This window comes from Asparagus officinalis, chromosome 8 (genome assembly GCF_001876935.1).
Source record: "Asparagus officinalis chromosome 8, Aspof.V1, whole genome shotgun sequence".
NCBI lineage: Eukaryota > Viridiplantae > Streptophyta > Magnoliopsida > Asparagales > Asparagaceae > Asparagus > Asparagus officinalis.
Window position 1 is genome coordinate 125886417 of NC_033801.1, and position 25500 is coordinate 125911916.

Here is a 25500-nt window from a genome sequence, read left to right on the forward strand (position 1 = left end):
TCCCATTAATTGGCATCATGAGTCTATCACCTTTTTTTATCGATGAGATGGTAGACTCCATTAGAATAGATTGTCTCTATCACAAAAGGTCCTTCCCATTTGGGATTGAACTTCCGTTTAGTTTTGTGGGTCATCACCATAGGTCGTTGATTAGCCAAAACTAAATCGCCTTTCTTGAAAATCCGTTCTTTAACCTTTTTGTTGTAGGCTTTAGAAATACAGGCTTGATATAGCTCGATCTATTGTTGAGCTTGAAGTCGCTTGCCGTCTAAAGCTTCAAGTTCCTGAAGACGTCGTTGATGTTTCTCTTTCTCTGTCAGTCCGGTTGTGATAACGACTCTTAAGGAAGGGATTTGGATTTCTAATGGTAATACAGCTTCATAGCCGTATATTAGAGAGAACGGCGTAGCTCTTGTAGGGGTCCTCACTATTGTGCGGTAGGCCCACAAACATTCGTCGAGTCTTTCGTCCCAATCGTGTCGGCTCTTGGAAAGAAACTTTTTGAGAAGCTTCACAATGGTTTTGTTAAAAGCTTCTGCAAGACCATTCGCTGGCGGATAATATGCCGTAGATACAACACTTTTGATTCTAAACTTATCACAAAATCTCTGAAATCCAAAGCTAACAAATTGTGTCCCGTTGTCGTGAACTATTCGTCTCGGGACTCCAAAGCGGTAGATGACGTGATGTTTGATAAACTTAATCACATTCGAAGTCTTAACTTCTTTCAATGGGATTGCCTCCGCCCATTTGGAGAAATAATCAGTTACGGCCAAAATGAACCGGTGTCCTTTGGAAGTCAGAGGAGAAATTGGTCCCACGATGTCCATGCCCCACATTTCGAATGGCCAAGAAGCAGATGTGGGATGTAAGTTTCCTAGCACTTGATGGATAAAATCACCATGAATTTGGCATGCGTGACAACGTTTAGCGTAGTCCACTGCGTCTGAGAACATCCTTGGCCAATAATAACCGATTTGTCGGAGACGATCGCCTAATTTAGCTCCAGGCTGATGAGCTCCGCACATTCCGTCGTAAGCTTCCTTGAGGGCCTCTTTTGCTTCCTTCCGTGAGAGGCATCGAAGCAAAAATCTATCATATGATTTACGATATAGGATTTAAGAAACTGCATCGTAATAGAATTGGAGGGCCTTTCGTTTGATAGTGGCTGCTTCCCTAGGGTCATCGGGCAAAATTCTATATATAGCATAGTCGATGTACGGGAATCACCAATCTCTAGATTCAAGCTCCATCGAGGTTGTACAGACTTCTCCGGTCGGTGTCTTGTCTGAACTTTTCTTTATAGGAATCTTAAAATAGTATAACTCACGTCCTGTAACAGGAATCGTAGTTTCGGCCTCCGGAGGCAATGCTAATGAGGTTGCCAACAAGGCTAAAGCATCTGCGTAAGCATTCTGAGCTTGTGGAATGTATTCAATAAAGAAACCCTCGAACTTCTTAGCTTGCTTTAGCACTACGAAGTAATACGAGATCAGATCCTCATGACGTACTTCGTATTCCCCTCGAACTTGGTTTACGATTAGCTGAGAGTCATCGTAAGCTTCAAGATGTAGAATATTAAGTTCTTCAGCAAATTGCATTCCTAGTAGCAGAGCATTATACTCAGCTACATTGTTAGTGTAGGGTTCGATCAGGGAAAATCCTCTTGGGATCACGTGACCGTTCGGAGAGACGAACACCACTCCTACTCCTGTGGTAATTGCTCTATGAGGATTTGCTCTGGATGTACCGTTGAAGAATAATTTCCATACTTGCGTAGCTTCTTGAGTGACGCAAGCTTCAGCGACTTCGTCGGGTAATTCATCATACAGCTTAGATGTCCCTGGCACCGGGTGATCGGTTAAGAAATCTGCTAACGCTTGACCCTTGACTGCTATTTGGGACATGAATTGTATGTCATATTGTGACAAGAGGATAGCCCACTTTGCCAACCGGCAATTCTGAGATGATGGTTTTGTCATTAGAACTCTTAAGGGATTCACCCTAGAGATGACATGAATTGTTTGTCCTACCAAATAATATCGTATCTTCTGGACCGCGAATACCAAAGCGAGACATTCTTTTTCAACTGGGTTATACCAGTGTTCGGCTCCCATCATAGTCCTGCTTAGATAATAGATGGCTTGCTCTTGACCTTGATTGTTGTTCTGAGCTAATAAAGCTCCCAGAGAATGGTCTATAGCTCTCACGTATAACAGGAATGGTTTTCCCGATATTAGGGCTTCAAGAACCGGCGGTTGAGTAAGATATTTCTTAATCTCCTTGAATGCTCTTTGGCAATCCCCATCCCAAACAAAGGATACTCCTTTCTTCATGAGCTTAGAGAAAGGTTGACAGCGCCCTGAAAGATTTGATATGAATCTCCGAATATAGGCCAGCCTCCCTTGCAAACCCCTGAGCTCTTTGAGGTTCTTTGGGGGTGGCATATCTTGGATAGCGCGGATCTTCTCTGGATCAAGAGAAATTCCCTTGGACGTGATAATAAATCCTAGGAATTTTTCTCTCGATACCCCAATGAACGATTTTGTCGGGTTCATCTTCAGTTGATGTACTCGCATGATGTCGAACATTGTCTTCAAGTCTGTAAGATGATCGCCTTTATGCTGACTTTTTACTGCTACGTCGTCAACGTAGCACTCTATCTTTTTACGCAAATGTTCGTGGAAGATGGCATTCATTGCTCGTTGATAAGTTGCACCTGCGTTTTTCAGACCGAAGGGCATCATTGTGTAGTAATACACTCCTAGTGGGGTTTTGAACGCAGTATGCTTTTCGTCTTCAGGATGCATCTTGATTTGACTGTACCCTAAGAATCCGTCCATGAAAGACATCCTTTCATATCCACAGGTATTGTCGATCATGACATCAGTGATAGGAAGAGGAAACTCGTCTTTTGGCCAAGCTGTGTTGAGGTTAAGAAAATCGATGCATATTCGGACCTTACCATTCTTCTTGGGAACTGGAACAATGTTGGCTACCCAGTCTGGGTGTTGTTCCTCTCTAACAAAACCCGAGTCCATAAGCTTTTTAACTTCGGACTCAATTGCTTCCATGATCTCTGGACAAAACCAGCGTTGTTGTTGTTTAATGGGTTTTACATCCGAATCGATGTTAAGCCGATGCATGGTAACTTTTGGGTCAAGGCCAGGCATGTCTTCATAGTTCCAAGCAAAGACATCTATATATTCTCAGATAAGAGATATAAGATCTTCTTTCTTGGATGATGATAAATTTTTAGCTATGAAGATGGGCTTAGGGTCATGTTCATCTCCTATGTTGACCTAGATCACTTTATCTTCAGTGGGCGGTTCACGTTGTTCGAAACACATATCCCATAAGATGTTAATACGTTTAATCCAAGGGTCATCGGTTGATTCTATTAAATCTTCATCACCCTCTGTGTCTTCGTCTGTATGACTAGCTAAAACCATGTTCACGGTCAAACTTTTAAAGAAGGGTCCAGCACTGATGTCAGATTCCTATGAAGAAGTTCCGGACGAATGATCGTGACACAGACAGTCACCAGTTTCATCTTCTGAAAGTGAGGGAGTCGTGATATAATCTACATCTCTTCCGGTTTTTTGATAATAATCCGGAGGTTTTTCTTCAGGGGTTGAAGACATCCGGATTGGTGTTCGTCTTCCTTTCCTAAAGTTTAGACCTTGTTTTTTGTTAAAGTTGTATCCCATTCGTTTCATCAGATGTATAGAATTAGGTTCATGGTAATGGAATTGCGGAACCCTATTATCCTCTTCCGAACTTCCTTGTTTGAGTGGTTCAGGTTTAACTTTACCAAAATGAATCAACTTCTGCCCTTTCTTTTTGGATGAGACTTTAAAGAAAACCTTCTGAGCATCTTCTACTTCTTCATCTGAAGCGAATGATGAGTTAATCGACAATGTTAGTGATGCATCAGCGCATAATGTGTGCCATGAGCTGTTACCTATTTTCGTATTATTCTGTGTTTGTTCAGCTTTAAAAGATCCATCAGACGAGTACGCCAAAATAAAATCTTTATTAATACACCACTCGCCTGTAGGATCTGAAATAGATACACTTGAACACTAGAGGGGGGGTGAATAGTATTCTTTTAAAATTAATGCAAAGTATATTATAAATTACAAAGAAAAATGGTAATCTCAGAAATTCACAATCACAAACACAAGGATTTTATACTGGTTCCACCAATCCGGTGTACATCCAGTCCCCAAGCAAATCCCGCTTGAGAGTTTCCACTATGATTTTGAATAAACTTATAAAATCAAACGCAAACCTGAACAATTTGCAAGTCCCTGCAAATTACAACATCAATTGACAAACACCTTGCTAATTTGAACACCAATCTCTAAACCAAGAGATCAACTCTCTCAAACTCGAGAGTAATCCTTGTTGAAGCAAGAAAACAATTGATCCTATAAGCCTTGAATGTGTAGTGAAGTGCAGCAGTGGCTTAGGATTCTTTTAATCTCTGTAAATTGCCTAAGCAATAGATTTTTGAATAATGTACAAAGGCAATTTCAGAAACTTTTCTTTTTCTCAAAATCTAAATATTTTTCACTTGAAAAATTGCACAAAGATCAAAGCTTATGGATATGTAAGTGTCTGTCATTTTTCTGAACAAATAACCTATTTATAGCCCTTGAAAAGATAATTTTTTAAACTTTAAAAACGTTTAAAAACGGCTATAAACTGTCAGATATTCAAACTTTGAAAACTGGAAAAATTGTATCTGTAGTCGACTACTGTTGACATTAGTCGACTACACTGAGTTCAAACAGACTCTGTGTATTCAGAAAATTTTCTCAGTAGTCGACTACAATGTTCATTAGTCGACTACACTGTATTTGACAGAAACTAATAAAATGGAATTTGCGTTCAGTAGTCGACTACTGTTGACATTAGTCGACTACACTGTAAATTGACAGAAATATGTATTTGAGTTTTATACACAAGTAGTCGACTACTATTCTAATTAGTCGACTACTAAGAGTAAAATTTGTAAAATAAACTATTTTTATACTTAAGTTTTAACTATTATTCTAATGGTTAACATAGGGGATTTCTATAGTTAACCAACACACTAAGCCTGTGTTAGTGTGTTCTAATATTATGTGTGTGTGCGTGTGTGTCATCAAGGCTTGTACAATTATTCTAAGTAAAGAAAATGTAAAATACATTATCTTCATTTGTTCTTCATTTTCTTCACTTCAAAATACCTTGAATTCAACTTGCATTTGTACATATTCTGATATTAAAATCTTCATATAAAAGTTAGTGCACACACTGTGTAAATTGTTATCATCAAAACACTATCATGGAGATATGATATTCAATATTCTCCCCCTTTTTGATGATAACAAATAATTTATGCATCAGATTAAAGACTTAAAATAACCATACTTACTCCCCCTGCATATAATACTTACTCCCCTGCATATATGCAAATTTGAGTCTATAACAGTACATAAATAACTAAACTATAACAGTACCTAACAAAACATAACTATTTCCCCCCCCTTTGTTATCAAAAAAAAGAGGAAGCTAAACATGACATTATTTCTTCAACATGAGCTAAAACTTCAAACAAATCATCAAGGTTATGAACATAGTCCATAACGTCACCCATCCAAATAGGTAGGTAAAGACTTGCCATAAAGACTAAAAGTTCCATAATGTTCATCACCATGATCTGTTTAAAATATGTAGCACATGCATTATCTAACCAAACATTATCATAGATAATAAAAACACATAATTAACATAAGTGACATAGTAGCACATGCATTATCTAACCAAACATTATCATAGATAATAAAAACACATAATTAACATAAGTGACATAATAGCAACATAAGAAACATATTACATAAGTCCTAACAACACACAACTACATAGTTTTTAAAACTTAAACAGAATAGCATAATTGCTTTGACACTTAACATAAAAACATCTTAAGGTGCTGGAGGAGGTTGCTGTCCTTGAAAATATGTATTAAGCTTTGTGTCCAAGTCTTCAAACTTCTTGATTAGCTCTTCTTGATTACTAATGATATATGAATTCTGTGCATATAGAGCTCTTTGACCAGTTTCAAGTTCAAGGATACGTGCACTTAAAGTGTTGTATTGCACGTCTGAAAAGCATGAGGGTTCTGTAGGAAAAGGTGGAGGTTGACTTGAAGAGGCTCCTGCTTGAGTTGAAGATTGTGGATTTTCTTGTGGAATTTCTTCTTGATGTTGTTCAGGTTCATTTTGAGGATTTTGTTCTTGAATTTCAAAATTTATCAATTTCATCCTAGTTAGGGCATTGTAATCAAAAAATTCAATAGAACGGACAACAGAATTTTCAGAATGGAGATCGACATGGAATTTGTCAAAGACTTTTGTTAGAAATGCACCATAAGGAAGAAATCCTCTTGGAATTGTCAGAAGACTATCAAAGTAAACTTCAGCCCAATTAACTTGAATATTTCCCATTATATCATATAGAGCTTTTGCTAAATCTAGGGAAATGAAATAAAAACTCCCAGTCTTTGGAAACAAGTTATAGGCTAGGATTCGAGCAATGAACCTAGGAATTGGACGAAGTTTGTTTGAGTTATTTAAATGTTTGCCATATCCAGGAAGAAAAATATGATTAGATAGCAAATCTGAGTCATTCATCTTAACAGACCTAAGAGAAACTCCTTGATAAGGAATATTGAAGATTTTACCAATTGACTTTGTAGTTAAGTCAATCTCTATTCCTTTAACAAGAGTTTTGAGTTTTTCAGAACCACCAATAGTTCCCACACGTTCTATATTAGTATAGAACAGTTGCACAAGAAATGAATATGTGGGTTTTTTATTTTCAGTAGAGAACAGTTCAAGCAATCCCACATTTTCAAAATATGAACTAAAATTCCAGGGTATAAAATCACCAAATTTCACAAATCGTCCTGGAAGAACTTCAAAAGATGATATTTTATTAAATTTTTCTAATAAATCAGGACTTTTTAAATAGATGATGATTTCATCATTGATAGAGGTATGGGTTTGCTTAGATTTCTTAGATCTAGACATGATTAGATAGATAAATAACAAAAGATGTAATGATCAAGTTTAGAAGTAATACCCCAAACTGTAGAAACCCTAGATTAGTTGACTATAGCTTGGATTAGTCGACTACTAAGCTTGACTGCTTGAAAGATTTGAAAGAGAGTTGAAGAAATTGATGAAAATGTTGAGAGAAGAGAGATGCCCTAACCTGTAATCGTTGATTCTGAAGTGGGGAAGATGGGTTTTCGGTTTTGGGTAGAGGTAGTGGGTAGTTTTTGCTTTTTACTTTATCTTTTAAGAATGAAAAACAATGTATGGTTGAGATTTGATAGTAAATTGAGTGTAGGGTTAAGATTTAATCTTAAATGTGTGGTTAGGATTGATAGAGTTGAAAAACAATGGTTGAGATTAATTTTACTTAACTGAAACGGGTATGGGTATTGGGTTTTTGGTTTGGATCTAAGAAAAAAAATCCACTAGGCTTAAAAACTGAAAAACTAAAAGTTCAGAATCAGTAGTCGACTAATAGTGAGAGTAGTCGACCACTGTAATCAACAAAAAGATGAGTTTTAGTTTTTTTAACACAGAGTAGTCGACTAATCTGTATTGTAGTCGACTACTGTAAACAACAGAAACTTGATTTTAAGATTTTAACATAGAGTAGTCGACTATAAGTCAGATTAGTCGACTATTTAGGGTATAAATGTATATATGTTTGTTTTAAAAATTAATTTAAATCTTCAATTGAACATATACCTAATTCCCTTCTTAATTTAACATAAATTTCTTCTTTTAGAGGTTTTGTTAAAATATCTGCTATTTGTTTATCTGTAGGTATAAATTCTAATGTAATGTCACCTTTTAATACATGATCACGTAAAAAATGATGTCTAATATCAATATGTTTTGTACGTGAATGTTGAATAGGATTTTTAGATAAATTAATTGTACTAGAATTATCACACATAAAAGATGATATGGGACAATTTATGCCATAATCAGTTAAAGTTTGTTTCATCCATAATATTTGTGCGCATGCAAGACTTGCAGCAATATATTCAGCTTTAGTTGTTGATAATGACACTAAATTTTGTTTTTTACTAAACCAAGATACAAGTGAATGTCCTAAGAAATGACATGTTCTACTTGTACTTTTTTTTTACTAAACCAAGATACAAGTGAATGTCCTAAGAAATGACATGTTCTACTTGTACTTTTTCTATCAGATTTACATCCGGCAAAATCAGCATCACTATATGATATTAAATCAAATGAACTATGTTTTGGATAAAATAAAGCATAATTTATAGTATCTTTAATATATCTAAAAATTCTTTTTACTACTTTAAGATATGAATCTTTATGATTAGATTGAAATCTTTCACATAAACATATACTAAACATAATATCAGGTCTACTAGAAGTAATGTAAAGAAGTGATCCAATCATATCTCGATAGAGCTTTTGATCAACATTCTTACCATTTTCATCTTTGTCAAGTGATGTAGTGGTGCTCATTGGTGTTGGTTTACTTGATGAATTTTCCAATCTGAATCGTTTGAGTAAATCTTTTGCATACTTACTTTGATTGATGAATATTCCTTCTTTCAATTGTTTAATTTTAAGTCCAAGGAAGAAATTTAGTTCACCCATGTGACTCATTTCAAATTTATCCTGCATAGTCTTAGCAAATTCTTGACAAAGATTGTTGTTAGTAGAACCAAAAATAATATCATCTACATATATTTGAATTAGTAAAATATCTTTATTTATTTTCTTAATAAATAATGTTGAATCAACTTTTCCAATATCAAAACCTGAAGTTAAAAGAAATTTCTTTAATCTATCATACCATGCACGAGGTGCTTGTTTAAGACCATATAATGCTTTCTTAAGTTTAAAAACATGATTTGGAAAACTTTCATGTTCAAAACCTGGAGGTTGTTCTACAAAAACTTCTTCATTTATAAAACCATTTAAAAAAGCACTTTTAACATCCATTTGAAATAATTTAAAATTCATAAAACATGCAAATGCAAGTAAAATTCTAATTGATTCTAATCGTGCAACAGGTGCATAAGTTTTATCATAATCAATTCCTTCTTCTTGATTATAACCTTGAGCAACTAATCTAGCTTTGTTTCTAACAACTTGACCAAATTCATCAAGTTTATTTCTAAAAATCCATTTTGTTCCAATAATAAATTTATTTTGAGGTCTAGGTATAAGATCCCAAACATTGTTTCTAGTAAATTGATTAAGTTCATCTTGCATAGCAATTATCCATGAATCATCAAGAAGTGCTTCTTTAATGTTTTTAGGTTCAATAGTTGAAATAAAAGCATTATGAGCAATCAAATTAAAATGAGATCTAGTAGTTACTTTATCAGAAATATTTCCAATGACTAAATCATGTGGATGATTTTTAACTTCTACAAAATCTTTAGGTAAATCATTTTGTAGATTATCATCTTTTGTAATATCTATCATAGGAGTATCATGAATAGTATCAATTACATCATCATCATTATTTAATATAATAGGTGATTTTGAAAAAAATTCATCAAAAGAAACATGTAAAGATTCTTTAATAACTAGTGTTCTTTTGTTATATATTCTATAAGCTTTACTATGATTAGAATATCCAACAAAAATTCCTTCATCGGATTTTGAATCAAATTTATCTAAGTTATCCTTTGTGTTTAAGATAAAACATTTACAACCAAAAACTTTAAAGTAAGATACTTTAGGAATTTTGTTATAAAATAATTCATAAGAAGTTTTCTTTAAAATAGGTCTTAATAAAACTCTATTTAAAACATAACAAGCTGTTGATACAGCTTCTGCCTAAAAATATTTAGGTAAATTACTATCACACAACATGGTTCTAGCACATTCTTGTAAAGTTCTATTTTTCCTTTCTACAACTCCATTTTGTGGAGCAGCACGAGGAAAAGAAAAAGTATGTGATATACATGTTTGTCACAATAATTTACAAATAATTTATTTTCAAATTCACCTCCATGATCACTACGTATAGAGATAATAGAAGTAGATTTTTTATTTTGAATTCTTTTGTAAAATATAGAAAACTCATTAAAAGCATTATTTTTATGTTTAAGAAATATTACCCATGTGAATCTAGAATAATCATCAACAAGAACAAATGTATATCCACTTCCATTTAAAGATGCTACTCTAGATGGACCAAAAAGATCTATGTGAATTAATTCTAATGGTCTATTTATAGATATTATATTTTTAGATTTAAAAGAAGATTTGTGCATTTTTCCTTGTTGACATGCATCAAAAAAATTATTTTTAAAAGACATCTTTGGTAAACCATTTGCTAGATCATTTTTAGAAATCTTAGACATATATTTAAAATTAACATGTCCAAAACGTTTATGCCATAAAATAGAATCATTAAATGATGCAATAAGACAATGTTCATTTGAAATATTATTCATAGATAACACATAGATATTATTCTTTCTATGACCTTTAAAAATAATAGTTATTAAATTAATATCATAAATTAAGCATGATTCTTTTTCAAAAACAATTTTAAAACTTTTATCACAAAGTTGACTAATACTTAGTAAATTATGTTTAAGACCATCAACTAATAGAACATTATCAATGATAGGTTTGTTTGGATTACCGACGGATCCAATACCGACGGATCCAATACCAATGACTTTTCCTTTGTTGTTATCTCCAAAAGTAACGGTACCACCATCCTTATTTTGAAATGATAACAACAATTGTATGTTTTCAGTCATATGTTTAGAGCAACCACTATCCAAAATCCACCTATCTTTCTTGGGTACCTGAAATAATAAACATTTATATTTTGGTACCCATACTATGTTGGGTCCTTTAAATTAGCCTTTAGGAAACCAAACCCATGAAGAGTTTGATTTGCCTAAATAGTTAGATGATAAACAAACATTTTTAATAAAATCAGAAATATAAAAATTCTTATGTAAAGAAGATAATTCTTTTGGAATCCAAATAGAAAACAATTTTGATTTCTTTTTACACAAATTTTTATTTCTATATTCATACAAATCACAAGAAGGTTTTACAAAAATTGTTTTCTTTGATTTATTTTTATTAATTTGAAAACCTAATCCTTTTGTCTTTTGTGATTCTCTTTGAAAAGAAAGAATGTTATTAAGATTTTCTTTACCTTTATTAAATTTGCTTACATTTAAATATATATCTTCATATCTTGATTTAAAAGAAGAAATATTTTTATCTAAACTATTAATATGAATATTTAAATCATTACATTTTGATTTTAAATAATTATTTTCATTAGATAAACATTCATTTTCTTTAAGTAAAGAAAAAATTTCTTCTTTCAATTCAATTATTTGAGAATTAGAAAAAGTAGACGAATTTAAATCAGAAATTTCTTCAAGTAATCTTTTATTTTCACCTTTAAGAAAATTATGTGATGTTTTTAATCTCACAAAAGTTTCATATAATTCATTGAAAGCATCTAAAAGTTCTTCATTGTCACTTACTTCTTCATCTTGTGCCATAAAACACATGTGAGCACTTTCCTTTTCTTCAATTTCTTCATCCGAAGATGATTCATCACTATCATCCCAAGTGACTGCCATTGCTTTTCTTTTCTTGTTATTTTGAATATTGTTGAAGTTGTTGAAATAACTTGATTTTTGCTTATTCTTCAACATTGGACAATCTTTCTTCATATGACCTTGTTTATTACACTTAAAACAAAGAGGGTTATTTGAAATTGAATTCTTAGATTTAAAATTACCTCTTTTTATAAATTTTTGAAATTTTCGTGCAAACATGCCCATTTCTTCATCCTCATCATCTGAATCTTCTTTATCGAAAATTGTATTGAATGCAAGAACTTTCTTATTCTTTGATTCTTCATCATTCTTTCTATCTTCAATTTGAACTTCATATGTCATAAGATTACCAATAAGATTTTCAACCGTAAGAGTTGACAAATCATTGGCTTCTTTAATAGCGGTAACTTTCTTTTCCCATTGTGGAGTAAGTGATCGAAGTATCTTTCTTATCATCTCCACTTGAGTATAAGTTTTTCCAAGACCAATGAGAGAATTTGTGATGTCGGTGAATCTTGTGAACATTTCTCCAATAGTCTCATTTTCCTTCATCTTGAATAATTCAAATCTGTGCACAAGAACAAAATTTTTGGATTCTTTAACTTTATTTGTACCTTCATGAGTTACCTCAAGTGTATGCCAAATATCATATGCGGATGTGGCCGTTGACACCCTATTGAACTCATTCTTGTCAAGTGCACAAAATAAGGCATTCATTGCTTTAGAATCCAAGTTTGCATTGTTCCTTTGAGATGTAGTCCATTTCGTGAAAGGAGCGGTTGGCTTCTTATATTTTGTTTCCACAATGCTCCAAAGTTTCTAGCTAATTGATTGAAGGTAAATCTTCATTCGGCACTTCTAATAGTTATAGTTCAAACCATCGAACATTGGAGGACGATTTGTAGAGTGACCTTCCTTGAATTGTGATGTATTTGACAATGCCATCTTTCACCTTGCTCTGATACCAAATGTAGGATCTGAAATATATACACTTGAACACTAGAGGGGGTGAATAGTGTTCTTTTAAAATTAATGCAAAGTATATTATAAATTGTAAAGAAAAATGGCAATCTCAGAAATTCACAATCACGAACACAAGGATTTTATACTAGTTTCACCAATCCGGTGTACATCCAGTCCCCAAGCAAATCCCGCTTGAGAGTTTCCACTATGATTTTGAATAAACTTACAAAATCAAACGCAAACCTGAATAATTTGCAAGTCCCTACAAATTGCAACACCAATTGACAAACACCTTACCAATTTGAACACCAATCTCTAAACCAAGAGATCAACCCTCTCAAACCCGAGAGTAATCCTTGTTGAAGTAAGAAAACAATTGATCCTATAAGCCTTGAATGTGTAGTGAAGTGCAGCAGTGGCTTAGGATTCTTTTAATCTCTGTAAATTGCCTAAGCAATAGATTTTTGAATAATGTGCAAAAGCAATTTCAGAAACTTCTCTTTTTCTCAAAATCTGAATATTTTTCACTTGAAAAATTGCACAAAGATCAAAGCTTATGGATATGTAAGTGTCTGTCATTTTTCTGAACAAATAACCTATTTATATCCCTTGAAAAGACAATTTTTTAAACTTTAAAAACGTTTAAAAACGGCTATAATCTGTCAGATATTCAAACTTTGAAAACTGGAAAAACTGTATCTATAGTCGACTACTATTGACATTAGTCGACTGCACTAAGTTCAAACAGACTCTGTGTATTCAGAAAATTTTCTCAGTAGTCGACTACAATGCTCATTAGTCGATTACACTGTATTTGGCAGAAACTAATAAAATGAAATTTGCGTTCAGTAGTCGACTACTGTTGACATTAGTCGACTACACTGTAAATTAACAGAAACATGTATTTGAGTTTTATACACAAGTAGTCGACTACTATTCTAATTAGTCGACTACTAAGAGTAAAAATTATGAAATAAACTATTTTTATACTTAAGTTTTAACTATTATTCTAATGGTTAACATAGGAGATTTCTATAGTTAACCAACACACTAAGCCTATGTTAGTGTGTTATAATATTGTGTGTGTGTGCGTGTGTGTCATCAAGGCTTGTACAATTATTCTAGGTAAAGAAAATGTAAAATACATTATCTTTATTTGTTCTTCATTTTCTTCACTTCAAAATGCCTTGAATTCAACTTGCACTTGTACATATTCTGATATTGAAATCTGCATATAAAAGTTAGTGCACACACTGTATAAATTGTTATTATCAAAACACTATCATGGAGATATGATATTCAACATCGTCCTCACTCGGTACATTATTATTATTCTCAACTGGACCCATTACATTGAAGTTCAACTCCCATGGACAATTTCCTTTAGGGTCTGGCTCGACGTCTGCCTCATTATCGCTGTCAATCTCTTCTTTCTCCTGTGATTCTGAGTAGAAGATCGAATCTGTGTGAAAGTTTTCCACTCCTCTGAAAGGGTATTTTTCCGCAATCAAGGTTCGAACTTCACCTTCATCATTGGCATACTTCATAACCTGGTGTAGGGTGGACGGGACAATGCGATTTGCATGAATCCATGGTCGTCCCAACAACAGATTTTAGGACGTGTCCGCATCTATGATGTAACAAGTTACTTCGGACTTGAGATCTCCGATCTGACATTTGAGTTTGATCTTTCCTAGGGGACGAGTACTGTTAGCATTGAATCCGAAGATGGTGGTCTGAGTAGCATTCAACCGATGCATAGGAATCCCTAAGACTTTCATGACTCTATAAGGCATGATGCTGAGTGCCGAACCTGGGTCAACCTGAACACAGCTGATTTCTGATATCCCGATGTATCCTGTATAGTACAAAGGTCTGTCATGTTTGTGCTTCACTTGCATGTCCTCTTGAGTGAATGATATACACGGTACACTTCTTGCTGCTTGTGAGCATTGCAGGCAAGTCTGATCTTCAGATACTTTAGGAATCTGAGTGACTTGAGTGATAAAGCTCTCTGTGTTCTTTAAGGCTTTGATTAGAGCTTCCTTGGTAGTTTTGGACAACCTCAGGAGTTCATATAGAGTAATCCTAGCCGGTATGTTGGCCAGCTGTGCCATGACATTGAATTGGAAGGGAGCGCTCGACTCCCCAAGATCCTGGTAAAGATTTTTGTTGAACCGAAGCTCCTTTTGTTTCACTTTATCGACCGGTTTCTTTGGTACAAAACCCCCAGCATCTTGGGGCTATTCTTTAGCTTCTTGAGCATTCTGATCGTAGTCTCTCAAGTAAGCCTTTCCTGACCGAGTGCCAGGGTTGCCTCCTGGGTATACCGTCAGGGCAATCCTCTCTTCATCTGATCGGTAAGAGGTTTGAGGTGGTCATCACTCTTAGTAACGGAGGGGCTAATCATGTTGGATGACTTAGCTATGTATCCTTTCTTTTTGGACGTGGTTTTTGTCCAATGTCGATCTTCAATTAGGTCAGGGTGGACCCACATGATCTCCCCTTTTGGGGTAGTGAGGGGCACCAACCCCCTGTCATTCCGACCGTGTAAGTCGGTATTTTTCAAGTGTATTTCCCCTTTACGGATGAGAATGATGCCATCTGTAGCAGCTACAGGGAGAAAATCACTCAACTGGACCGCAATTAAGTTAGTTGATACAGTCTTCTGCTCCGGCTTTAAAGTAAGTACGTTAGCGTTCACCAAGTTTTGTAAGATGTCTTTGAACACATAACATTTTCTAGTAGGATGTCCTAAGAACCTATGATAGCGATAGTAATTGGGGTCATCTACCTTCCTTGCTTCATCTGGTTTTTTGATCTCGAGGAGCTGCAATTTGTTGTTCTTCCGAAGTATTTGGAACAGAGTCTCCACATGCTCTTCTTTGAACGAGTATTGCTTAGGCGCTCTTTGTTGGTTTCGTGCTTTGCCTTGCTTCCTAGATGGCGTGCGTGCATCGGTATCGGCAGCTAACATCTCCTTTCCCTTGGAACGCGGCGCATTGTTCTGGTTGCACTGCTGTTGTGGCTTGGGTTGAGTAACTTCTTCAGCCTTGACCCGAGCAAAAATCTCTTTGGCTTCTTCTCCTTGCGAAACTAATTATCTCCAGGAGCGACATTATGCCACTCCCATCTGAGCGAGGAGTTGGGTCTGCAAGTTGTGCCTGCAAGTTTCAACTAAGTTTGATTGGGTCATACCTGAAGGGCATCGTAATGCCATGCTACAGAATCTTTCCATATAAGTCTTGATGGACTCTCCTTTCCTTTGCTTGGTGGTGAGAAGAGTCGCGACCGAAACTTCCATATCATCTTCGAAGAACCTAGCTGAGAAAAGCCTTTTCAAATCTACCCATTTCTAAATAGATCCAGGAGGCAGTTTCATAAACCATTCAAAGGCAACTCCTTTAAGAGTACTGATAAACAAACGGGTCAGGATGGCTTCGTTTGCTACCACATCTCTAGTCTGTGATTTGAAATAGTAGATGTGCTGGTTCGGTGACCCTGTACCATCAAAAAGTTGTAAAGTCGCTTCGCGAAGCTCACTTCTGTTACCTATTGCGTTAAGGCGGGCTTCTAGCTCATCCACTTTAGTTGACTGAGGATTCAGTTCTCTCTCTATCTCCTTCTCGTTTTCGGAAGAAGATTCTATGTTTTGAGCTTCGCGATCTGAATGCTCATGTGCTTTCTGTTTTCCCTTGGAGGTTGTCCTCCGGGAAGATTCAGGTTTTTGGTCTTTTTCAGCAAGGAGCTGGGCCAACATATCCTTCAATTGGAGAAGGGTTTCCTGTTGTGCCTAGAGCATGACATGATGTTCGTCCACTCTTTTGGCTAAGTCTTTAGGATTTCCAGTCATATAAACTGAAGTCTCTCGTGCCACAACGGAGCTTGAACATTGAGATTCGGCAATTGCCGAATATTCGTCATCGGAAATAATCCCCTTGGCCAACTTTTGATAATCGAACGAGCGCATAGCTCCTGTTCGCGTCCGAGTATATCGGTATACTCCTTAAAATTCGTCACAAATTTCCCGAACAGTCAGGGAATGACTTTTTTGTGACTCGTCAGAACTAGGATGCGAGGCTTTCCCTCTGCCGACTACGTTGATAGTGACCTGAGGATATTCAGCTTCAGAAACCTTCTTCTTCTGATGACGTCATCGCTTGGTAGGTCTTGCGACGTCAGTCAGCCTGTCAAACACAGACTTGTGAGGCTCAAGTGTAAAACAGTAGTATTCGGAAAGGATTGCTGAAATAAGCCACTCACAGTGGCATGAATGAGCTGCATGTTACGTTGGTTTCCCTCTAGAGAGTAATTCTTGCAAATCAGAGATTTAAGAGTAATTCCTCGTCGAGCATGAGGTCGGGAATAAAACTCCCTGTCCTTGAGAGGGCGAGACTGGTTCTTGTTGAACATGAACCTTAAGCCCATGTCGACTCCCTTGAACTTGGCAGACCACATCGCGTTCTGAGGACGGAATGCGAGGGTCGCGTTGTGATTTGTAAACGCTAGGCTTTAACCTGTGTTTAATTGATGAAACAGACCCCTTAGGGTCCTGTTTTATTTGGACGCACTCATGAGGCACGTGTTTATCCTTAGTAGCAATGTGTTTTGGATGGACAACGTACCACTGAGGATCACGTTTAAGTTGTATCACCCGAGGCTCATAGTTAGGCTCATTGCCGCGAAGTATGCATTCTGGAGTAGGAACGCAATGTTTGGGCTGAGCTTCAAAAACGCAATCCTTGTGTTGAACCAGGGATTGGTTTTCTCGGAGATGCGCATGTTGGATGGATCTTCTCCGTCTTCGAGCGGCGTTCTTTTTAGCTTGCTTCAGAGCCTTTGCAGCAACGTCATTAGCGTTTATAGAGTTTGACTCTTCTATAGGCCGTTTGTAGCCCGTAGCACGTCGTGTTGATGTAAACGTGGACTGTTCAACTGGTTGGACAAGTCCAGCAGAGGCTAAGTCCGCTCCTTCAGATGAGGGGTGATTTTATGAATATCGATCAAAGGATAAGGCTTTCTTTGATCTTTCAGCAATGGGTTGGATCTCTTTGGAGACTTTTCGGATGTTGCGTCTGGCCTTGGGGCTAAATGATCCAGAGGAAAGAGCTTCCTCGTACTTGGTTTGATCAAACTCCACAACAAGAGTTTCAACAGTTGTTCCAGTAAGATGGACATCGGATTACGCCACCACTTCTTCGTCAAAGAAGCTAGTCTCCAGCAGAGTCGCCATCTTTTATTTGTGGAAAATTTGAAGTAAAAAGAATGAAGGAAAAATTGATTTATATTCTCTCGATCTTAATTACAATTTGAATTTCGATTACAAAAGAGAGGAGAATGATCTGGATTCTCCCCTTTGTTTAATTCTGGGTTCTTCATGATGATGATAGAGTGCTTCCTTCGAATGCTCACGTCGAATTCTCTCTCCGTTGACGATCCGAACGTCTCAATCTATTGGAACAGCTGACTTGTGTAGTAGAACTGATTAAGAGCTCTTGAAGAGCTTTTTAACTCAAAGTGAGTGACGAACTCTGGTGAAAAAGAGTTGTTTGAGCCGAAAAATAATTCGGTTGAGAAGCCAAGCATCTCGTATCTGGAAATGTTCAGTTGTTGAGGGTTGTTACCTCCGGAATCTAATCTCCAAAATCCGATCCTGAACTCTGTTGAGTTTGTTGATATTTATAGGGGTATTAGGGGTGTAACTGCTCTCATAATCCGTGCCTATATGGGGGTTTAGTCACCCTATTAATCGGGTATAACAACTCACTCAAACCACCTCCCCGAATCGTGGGTGAAGAGCAGTTTCGGGATTGCCAGATCAGGTTGGAATAGGTCAAACACAAGTCTTGCGTTGCTAGGCCTGAACCTGCGTATACCTTTGGATGATGCGTCAGCGTTCGAGCTTGAGTTGTGTCCGGGGTTGAATTAGTACCGCGTTTATGCTGCGTTCAGCGGTTGTGAACGCAGTGCGTTTAGAGCTGCATTTGTGCTGCGTCTGTGTTGTGTTTGAGCTGCGTTAATATAGTGATTGCATTGCTTTGATCTTTGGAATGTAGCCACTTGTGTTTTGACTACAGCGATGAATTCTGCCTCTCGGTTTGAAGAAATTGTTGACTTGTAATCTCTTCTTGATCTATAGGAGAATTCTCCGATTGTAGCTTCCCTTTGTTAAAAGGAAAGTCATTTGATTATAACCTTCTTAGTTGAGACTTGACGGGGACTAGCTATCTATTATGATTTTTAGACAGACTACAGCCTCCTCCTCTCGAAAGATCTGCTGGTCTTTAGATCTGAATACCCGAGAAGGCGATCTCCCCACTATCATTGCTGCAGATGCACCTCACAACGATCCGCCGGCATCCAATGAAGCCAGATCTACAGATCTAAACTCCTCTTCGATCAAGGAGTTGACTACTCAAGACGCGCCTACTCTATCAAAGAGAGCATGTCAAAGGCAACGGCAACACCTCACGCGTTAATTCGCCAAGGCTTTAGATCAAGTGAACGGACTCCGTTATCAAGCGGATCTGGAGTTCAGAAAGCGCCAAGTGGCTAAGCCATCTCCATAGTAAGCTTCCCAACCACCTACTAACGAATGGGCTCGTGTCAAACGAAATCGTTCCACTCTTGAGGAGCGCATTCAGAAGAGTCATGCACTTCTTGCGCATGCCTAGATCCTTATGGGAAAAGCATAAGAAATACAAAAGGAAGAGGCGGTTAAGAGATCGCTGAGATCCAAACAAATTTCGATGCCAAAGGCCAAATCAACGTCTAAGGAAAAAGCAAACAATGTTGCTCCCCAGACTTCATCAACTTCGGATCCCGCTCCTTCTACCACCACACATTCGGTGAAACCCTACGATGACGTGGACCTCTCCAAATTTAGAATTCCGTTGAAGGGTTGCATGGGTCCTTTATACGAAGATCAAAGCAAAGCGCCTGTTAAGGAACATTTGGGACCGTTGAAGGAACCCCGAGCAACCATCCAAATTGGGGGTCGTACGCGACCTCCTAACAAGTTGATTCCTATAACTACACGTGTGGAGATGCCTGCACAAAACCAGGAGCCTGTTAAGACTTCACCCTCACATAGGTATGATTCCAAACGTGTGACTCTTGCTAAAGCCAATAAAGCATTACCTATTCAGAAGAAGACCGATATTCCATGTCCTTACCCAAGAGAGTGGGATTCGATACCATATCCAGCGAAGTTCAACCTGATCAACTTCACGCCGTTCGACGGGAAGGGCTCGTCCCTCAGCATCTGACCTACTTCAAGTCCCACTTTGGAGTAATCTCTAGCAACGAGCATTTGATAATTCGGTCATTCGTTGGCACCCATAGTGGGCCTGCCTTCGATTGGTACCGCCGTCTTAAGCCTAGGAGCATCAAAAGCTGGGATGATATGGAGAGCCTATTCCTCGCTCACTTCTTTGATGATGACGCCGAGGTATCCATCAGGACACTCTTTGATGAGAAACAAGAAGACGACGAGACGGTCGACGACTTCGTCAAGCGCTTCCGGAATAAGGAGATGAATTGCCGAGATCTGATCACAGAGAACTTCATCTTCCAAACCTGTCATAATAACCTCTCTTTAGATGTGTTGGAAGTTATGGGAGTAGCACCCTCTAATACCTAGAAAGAGTTAAAGATGCATAGAGAACGAGCCGAACACTTCCTCAGAAGGAAAGAGGCCGAGAGGAGCCAACCGACGGCCAACCCTCCGAACTCGAACCTCGTCTCTCTAAGTAAAGGGAAGGCCCTTGCAGTTGCTGTTGATGCTAATCAGACGTCATGACAGCAACCCCGAAGACAGCAAAAGACTTCAGATCTGGGACTCTAAAAAAATACTCCTTTAAGGACGAAGAAGTTCCGGCCCTTTTTGAGTCCCTCCTTGAAAACAACAAGATCAAGCTATCACCTATCACGAATCAGGAGGAAGCTGATAACACCTCAGATCTAAAATACTGTGCGTACCACATGGAGATCCTTCATCCTAGCAAGGCTTGCTTCGCTCTCAAGAATAGCATCCAAACCTTGGTTGAAGCCAGCGTCATAACATTCAATTAAGTCGAATGAAAACTCTGATAAGTATATGAGTATAAACTGCTTCTCTATCCTCTAATAGATGCATAAGGTTAAACTGCTCCATGCATCCTCCAACCGATATATGAGGTTAAACTGCTCCTTGATACTCTAATAGATATATGAGTCTAAACTATTTCCTACCTTTGATGGAAAGTTCCTAGAGAATTTTATACATAATATTCTTGAGGATAACCCGGTTATCCAACTGAGTTTAATATTAGACCCAGTTTTGCAAAAAAGCTAGGGGTGAGTAATTCATGTAACGGGAAGTTCCCGAAAGAATTCTACATAGTGTATTTTTAGGGATAACCCGGTCACTACAAGAAGGTGACAAATAAGAAACTCCCATACAAACTCCCGCTACGTCTGTGCACTCAACATTCTTATTGTTAGAGTCTGAACATAGTATTCAAAATTTTAATCTCCTGATCATTGACGATTATCAAACCCCTCCGTATTATGTATTTGCCACTTAACACCAGGAACCTCCTTTGAGTAATTTGTACGAATCAACACTCCTACTATAATTTATACTCCCACTCTTACTGTTCACTTGGTCAAACCTTCATATAGTTAGGGTCACAACCAAAATCCCCTCTCGATTCCTCTAATAAACTAGAGGTCCACGAATCGAGCGATCAAACATTTCTACAGTTAGGATCATCTCAAACCTCCCACTCGGTCAAACCTTCCTATAGTTAGGGCTAAAACCAAAATCCCCTCTCGATTCCTTCCATGAATGAGAGGTCCACTTTCAATTCAATTGATCAAATCTTCCTACAGTTAGGGTCACCTCAAACTCCTGCTTGGTCAAACATTCCTACAGTTAGGGCCATAATCACAATTCACTCTCGATAAATGAGAAATTTACCTTTAGTTCGTATTTGCGTCAAAAGTTGGTCTCGTTGTGGAATTCATTATATCTTCGGTCGATTACAATAAATTCAAAAGAAATAGCCTTTTTATAAGACTTCTTTTACACAACAAAATGAAAATTATAACTTTTTTAGAAACAAACGCAGGATCGTTGTTTGGATCGCTGCTTGCGTGGGATCTTTGCCTGTGTCGGGAGCGCTTTGACTCGTGGACCACCAAATCACAGATTCTGATTGAATCGTGAGGGGTTAAGTGATTCTTCCTTCGTTTATCGAAGTAGGAATTTGAAGTGAAGATCTTATCAAAGTAAGACGATCACTCTTCTTAAGATCAAGTCAAAGCTTAAATCTCAAGGAATTACCAGAAGCTCAGTAACTCTGCTCTGTCTGCTCCAAAATGCTCAAAAATCATCAGCCCCCTTCAAAAATCAATCTCAGGGGGTATTTATAGCCTCCAGGAACAGTTATGCTCGCGAGACAATATTTGCTGTCTCGACTGCCGAGAAGTGTTTGCTGTCTCGGAAAACCCCAACTGCACAGTGGTTTCTTCAGTAACTACCTTCCCACCTTTCAAACTCTGTTATTTTGATAGTTATCCACGTGATTCTCGCCCACGATGTTTTCCACGTCCTTGGCAGTTAATGGACACATGTACGGCAGTTATCAAAGTGTTTTTTGACCATTTCAACATTGTCTCGTTGTGAGACAGTGTTTAAACACTGTCTCGCTGCGAGACAGTAAAAGACTGTCTCGCTGCGAGACAGTAAAGACTGTCTCGCTGGCGAGACAGTTCATATCTGTGTCTCGCACGGCGAGACAGTAAACACTGTCTCGCACGGCGAGACAGTAAACACTGTCTCGCGTGCCGAGACAGTCTACTATTCTTTTGATTTTTTGATGATCTCCTCTTGAGCTGTATTTGGATATCTATTAGTATTTTTTGACGCCTACAGATACCCCCTCCAAAGTATTCCAGACTCATTCTTGTATAGAGGAGTCTGGGATACTTTGGATAAGATAGATTTTACTTACGATCTCTTCAATACTTGGTTGAGTAGATCGTGTAGAGGAATCCATAAAATGGCTTCGGCTCTTGATCTCTTCATCCTTTAGCCTATTCAGTTCTTTGTAGAATAGCTAATACTCTTTCGGTACTGCGTTTATCGCTCGACCGTTATCGAGATCTTGAATCGAAGTTGGTATCTCTTTGACTTTTATCACCAAATTGATACTTGTATGTCCATCGAGAGTTTGTCAGGTTATCCTTAAGAATATTCAGAATAATATTCTCCAGAAACTGCCTGTCGAGTGTAGGAAAACAGTTTAGACTCGTGTACCTATTGGAGTATTCTGGTCTCTTTTTTTTTGTTGGTAGAGATAAACCCAAAAATTAGAGATGAAGAATTTTATATTCTATCTCCTGGTCTCTTGTTTATTGGTAGATATGAACCCGAAATCGGAGAGGAAGAATTTTATATTCTATCTCCTGGTCTCTTGTTTGTTGGTAGAGATGAACCCGAAATCGGAGAGGAAGAATTTTATATTCTATCTCCTGATGCAAAGGAAACTCAAAGTGGGATCTCCACTTAAAGAATCTGGACGGGTTTGAATAATCCTAACTGTCATAAGGTTTGATTATTCAACTGAAAGTGGACCTCTTGTTCATGGAATGAATCGAGAAGAGATTTTGGTTGTGGTCCTAACTGTAGTAAGGTTTGACCAAGTGGGAGTTTTGAGACGATCCTAACTGTTTAAATGTTTGATCGTTCAATTCGTGGACCTCTCGTTCATAGAAGGAATCGAGAGGGGATTTTGGTTTTGGTCCTAACTATTTAAAGGTCTGACCAAATAAGGGTTTGAGACGATCCTAACTGTTTAAAAGTTTGATCGTTCAATTTGAGTGGACCTCTCGTTCATGGAAGGAATCGAGAGGGGATTTTGGTTTTGGTCCTAACTGTTTAAAGATTTGACCAGGTGGGAATTTGAGACGATCCTAACTGTTTAAAGGTTTGATCGTTCAATTTGAGTGGACCTCTCGTTCACGGAAGGAATCGAGAGGGGATTTTGGTTTTGGTCCTAATTGTAGTAAGGTTTGACCAAGTGAGGGTTTGAGACGATCCTAACTGTTTAAAGGTTTGATCGTTCAATTTGAGAGGACCTCTCGTTCATGGAAGGAATCGAGAGGGGGTTTTGGTTTTGATCCTAACTATTTAAGGGTTTGACCATATGGGAATTTGAGACGATCCTAACTGTTTAAAGGTTTGATCGTTCAATTTGAGTGGACCTCTCGTTCACGGAAGGAATCGAGAGGGGATTTTGGTTTTGGTCCTAACTGTAGTAAGGTTTGACCAAGTGAGGGTTTGAGACGATCCTAACTGTTTAAAGGTTTGACCGTTCAATTTGAGTGGACCTCTCGTTCATGGAAGGAATCGAGAGGGGATTTTAGCTTTGGTCCTAACTGTTTAAAGGTTTGACCAAGTGAGAATTTTGTGAGGGAAGATTGATCCAACGAAGTGATCGAATCTTATCTCAGCAAAAGAGTATTCGGAAATCACCGTGGGGATGTAGTGTTTATCACCTTGTTTGTAATGATCGGGTTATCCCTAAGAAAATTACATATAACATTCTTTCGGGAACTTCCGTTACATGAACCATCCACCCCCAGCTTTCTTCATGAAACTGGGTCTAACATCATGTTGAGTTACATGACCGAGTTATCCTTAAGAATATTACATGTAAAAATTCTCCAGGAACATCCCGTCAAGAGTAGGAAACAGTTTAGACTCATATACCTATTGAAGTATTGAGGAGCAGTTTATACTCGTATACTCTTTGGAGCGAGGGGAAATAGTTTATACTCGTGCACCCAATGGAGTTAGAGTCGTCTTTACTTGGCTTGTTTCGCCGTTATGACGCCGGAGTCAATTAAGGCTTGGATTTTGTTTTTTAGTCCAAAGCAAATCTCGGTGGGATGAAGAACCCTTCTGTGGTACGCACAGTAGTTTGGATCCGTAATCCTCTTAGCTCCCTCCTGATCTTTGATAGGTGGTAGCTCGATTTTATCATTGGCGAGGAGGTATTTCAATATGGCTAGAGCTTCACCATTTTCGAAAGAATACTCCTTTTGAAACTTTGGATCGAGAGTCACGTTCCCAGCGATTGTAGATGTTGTCGGTCGGCTTCTCTCAGCTTTTTTTCTTTTAAGAAAATGTTCAGCTTGTTCGCCACGTAGTTTTAACTCTTTCCAAGTGGTTAATGGTACGACCCCCAGGGCTTCCAGGACATCGATGGAGAGATTATTATGACATGTTTGCAGGATGAACTCCTTTGTAACAGGATCTCTACAATTCATTGCTTTGTTACGGAAGCGCTTGACAAAATTATCGATTGACTCTCCGTCTTTTTGCTTCTCATCCAGAAGGGTTCTGATTGACACTTCGGTATCATCATCGAAAAAATTGCTGAGGAATAAATTTTCCATGTCATCCCAGCAATTGATGCTCCCTGGCTTGAGATGCCGATACCAATCGAATGCTGACCCGCGAAGGGTGCCAACGAATGACCGGACCATTAAAGCCTTATTTCCAGAAATCATGCCCAAATGGGACTTGAAATAAATCAAGTGCTGAATAGACGAGCTCTTCCCGTCAAACGGTGTAAAGTTAATCAGATTGAACTTTACCGGGTATGGTATTGAATCTCATTCTCTTGGATAGGGACATGGAATACCCGTCTTTTTCACTTCTTGAGCCGTCATCAAAGCATTGATTTTGTTTTCAAGCTCTTTCATTTTCTTGTCCTCATCTTCATCTCTTTCTGAGTGATGTTGAGCAGAAATAATTGGGCCACCCCCAGTGTTATTAAACGGTGTAATTGAACCACCCCCAATATTGTTTTTGGGAG